A 3,826-nucleotide genomic window follows, 5' to 3' on the forward strand; every position below is an offset into this window, starting at 1 on the left:
CCCACATGCCGCCTACCGTCGGACTTAGGGAAGATGACGGACGTGGGACGATTTCATCGGGAATCTTCCGATCTAGTTCGGAGGGAAGATGACGTCCGTGAGACGATTTAGCGGCATATATATCTCATATTGCTTTGAAATATTATTTTTCCAATTTATTTCATTATTCTAAACATTCCCTCCAAAAAGAATTACTTTCCCACCATATAATTTTGGTTTACTGTAGTTTACGCCAATATTTTGTTTTCCCACCAAAAAGTAGTCTATTTATCTTGCCGCTAAAGACCCTTCCTAACTACCCACAATTATACTATTCTAAACAAAATCACACGGCGTCTTCACCGGCGATTGGATCTCGAGCTCTCGTCCCTGGTTCAGGTTTTTTCTCCCGATCTCCTCCCATCCTAGAACATCCAGAAATCCTAGCGTCGTCCGGTGGGTGCAGCCGTTGCCCAGCGCGCCGCATAGTGCCGCCAACGAGGAGTCGTCGTCCTCGATCTCGCCCTCCTCCCTCTCCTCCGTGCCCGCCGATGCGGGCCGCGTCTCCGTGTCCTCGGCCTTGCCCGCTCGCCGCCGCACGCCCCGTCGGCTGCCCGAGACCCGCGCGACCCCGCCCGCTCGCCCGGCCACCTGGTCCTACCTCCCGCTGCCAGAGGCCGTCGCCCTCGCCCGCTATCGGAGACCCGGCTCGTGGCCGCCGCCCCTTGTCCGCTGCCCGAGACTCGCGAGCGCCGCGCCACCCCGCCCGCTCGCCTCGTCCACTGCATCACAGGGCGGCATCCCTCGGCAGCACCCCGGCCCCCGTGCTGCCCGCCGCGAACCCTAGCCAGTGCGCCTTCCCTTGGCGGCACCTACGTTCGGCGAAGTCGAGCCAGCGGGCATCGCCTGGCTCCCCTCCCCCGGGCATTAAGATAGAAGTCTGGCTTTCCTCCTTTAAACGTGGAGGAGCCATGCACTGCTAATGTAGTATCTCTTGTTTTTGATAATTTCGCATAATGTAGTTCATGACTACAATGTTTCTTACTCTGATTTTATTGTGAAGATGTCAGATGATGAAGACGATGGTTGATCGCGATGGTGACACCCAGAGCTAGAAGGCCACGAGGAGTTCAATTCAATATGAGATGTTAGTATTCACATCTGCTCTACATAAATCTGCAACTGTATGTGTATGAGTACTAATCAAACCAAAAACTAACAATATTTCTTTTATTTGTGAAGCAACCATTCTATGAAAAATATCTGCTATTGCCGGCGTGTTGTCTTTGTAGCAGCTCATTGAGAAGTTAGGCTTTAATAATGTGACTGATAAGCCAGCTACACTTAAAATGATGAGAGATGTATGTGAATCTTTTCTTGAATCCTCCAAAAGGAAGCAAAGCTAGCACATAGTGGGGGTGATATCTTGAAGAGTTACAGAGTGGCCGTGCAGTGGCAGCTTGGGTAGGTTAACAAGGGATTGCATTGGAATTATTTCTGATTAAGTATTAGCTCTGGATTACCACTGTTGTTGTTGTTAGTCCAGCTGTACTGGTGCCATAACTACACTATCTGGGTTGGCACTTCAGTTGAATTCTGGATTTATTCTTTTGGTTTGGTTCTCTCGTTATGATTGTCTTCTACTGTATGACCTGGTATATCATAGTTCAAAACATGTTGGACCTGATTTTTTGCGATACTCAGTGAGGAACATGTGCATGTGTGGGACTTGATAAAGCTTGGAGATTATCTTAGTGCAAGGGACGATGTTGATCCCTCTAGGATAGGGATTAGTGGTGAATCACTCAGAGGTATCATAGATCATGATTGCATCATGATACTGAATTATTACATAGATTTCACTTTTAGAAAATATATCCTTTTTATTTGTAGCTGAATACAGGAATGCATGCATGGTTTGCTGCTATTGTGGATACATGGTTCAGTGTTGTTGTTCCAATAATTGGTGTTCTGGTACACACAACAGTAATTTATCGATATGGGTGCACATAGTTTTGTGATTTGTCCCATGTAAGTAAAGCATGCTCTTTGTGGTGGCTACAGGGATTTCAACGGGCAATAGATAATGACATGTGACAAGCTAGAGTTGATAGCATTAAGCCTTTATTTGAAGGTTAGAAACCATGCATCCTCTTTAAGATTGGGCACACACCATTGAAAAATATAGATCACAGCTGAAATATATCGTTTTGTCTTTACTGTAGAAGCAAGAATTGATTCAGGGAAGAGTGAAATAGATGCAGAGGTTGTAAAAAAGGTGACTATCTGATTTATTTGACATTTATTTCTGATTGTTCCATTGTAAATATTTCACAATCGTGTATTGACATATTTTTACCAGGTTTGGGACAAGATAGCACCTGCTATGGCTTCACAGTTTGATGCTCCCTACTCAGTTCCTCTGATTGCACCACGTCCGCTCCTCCTAAATGGTAAAACCAATCATATTTCTTATTGAGTGCTTCTGCTTTGTCCAATAGTTATTGCATGACCCAACATATTCAAAAGTCTCTCACTTCTCTTTTCTGAGTTCAATGAGCACTTGTCAGGGCTGGGCTTCCAGTCTACAGTATATATATTTGTTTTATGATATTATGGTTGAGCCAGAACTGTTGTTAACCCTTCGTTTAAAAATTAATGTTAATTGAGCATTTTTCTTGCTGCTGGAGCTTCATTTATCGATTACCATGCAGGTGCTGACGACCCTCATTGCCCAGTCCTTGGTCTACAAGAACCTGCCTCCAAAGCTGTTGAGGCTTAAGCAGAAGTTGGTTCTGTGGATAAGTTCAAGGTAACATTCAATCTGCTCCCTCCGATCCAAATTAATTGATGCTCCTCTAGTACAACTTTGTCTTTTGACATGCAATATGTTTACTTTTCACCATGAGGTGTGGTTCTATGTTTGCCCAAACTTTTTTTTGCATGAATCCAAAACAATTGACAGTGGTTACCGCACCTATAATTGCTCTTTCCGTTTTTAGGACAAAGCACGTCTAAGATGTTGAAAACAAAGAAACTGAAATTCATGGTCCACTTTCAAGTGAGCATGTCATTGGCCTTCATAATTAGCTAGCTTCTTCTTCCCTTTCACCATGCATTGTTGCTGCATCGAGTCGCAACTTAAAAAAATGAGTAAGTGCTAGCTAGGGACATGAACTTAAATGAAACTAGAGATCGAGCCACAACTTAAATCAATAGTGGAAGATTTTAGTACATGTAATTGTGGTTACGCGTTAGACATTTACACTTGTAAAGCTGTTCTGATCCCTCAGTTACATGCTTGCTGACACAGTATTACTCCAATTAGTCAGGCGATAGTTCTTTTTAACAATGGGGCTGGAATAATTGTATGGCGTATGTTATGTTGGACTCAACTATTTTTTTTTATTTCTTGATTGCAGGATCCAAAGAACTAGCTCGACTGGACTCTAGATCACGGACAATTTAGTCTTGGCACTTAATTAGGATGGCTAAATTACATTTGATGGATATTTGCTATCAGAATTATGAATTTTATGAATCTACATATTATACGCATGGTTTTGAATATTGTAATTGAATGTCTGCATTTTTTTAGGTTGCAATAGGCTATTGCCACAACCCACTTTTGGTTGCCACATGTTAGCACCACGGAAACTTAAATTGTCGCAATAGTTTCTCGCTACAAACATTTCACCCGTTGTGATACTTATTTATCACCACCAAAACTAGTATGTTGCAATTTCATGTTACGATGACTAGAATATTTGTTGCCATAACTTAATGCCACAAGTGTAGCGGTTCGTGGCAAAATGCCTAATGCCACAAAAACAAGGATTGTTGCCAT

The 3,826-nt window shown here is 43.2% G+C and overlaps 1 long non-coding RNA gene across 2 annotated transcripts; it reads left to right on the forward strand.

Moving 5' to 3' along the window:
- The first annotated feature begins 325 nt into the window (after positions 1-325).
- LOC119306388 lies at positions 326-3,565 on the forward strand. 2 transcript variants are annotated; one of them, XR_005148939.1, is made up of 7 exons: positions 326-378; positions 1,043-1,126; positions 2,044-2,113; positions 2,205-2,257; positions 2,342-2,432; positions 2,694-2,791; positions 3,402-3,565. It is a non-coding gene; the product is annotated as an uncharacterized LOC119306388 (long non-coding RNA). The 2 variants fall into 2 exon arrangements; XR_005148938.1 differs by lacking the exons at positions 326-378; positions 1,043-1,126 and having other exon boundaries at positions 1,997-2,113.
- Positions 3,566-3,826: the final 261 nt, after the last annotated feature.

The sequence above is a fragment of the Triticum dicoccoides genome, chromosome 5B (genome assembly GCF_002162155.2).
Source record: "Triticum dicoccoides isolate Atlit2015 ecotype Zavitan chromosome 5B, WEW_v2.0, whole genome shotgun sequence".
Classification (NCBI taxonomy): Eukaryota; Viridiplantae; Streptophyta; class Magnoliopsida; order Poales; family Poaceae; genus Triticum; species Triticum dicoccoides.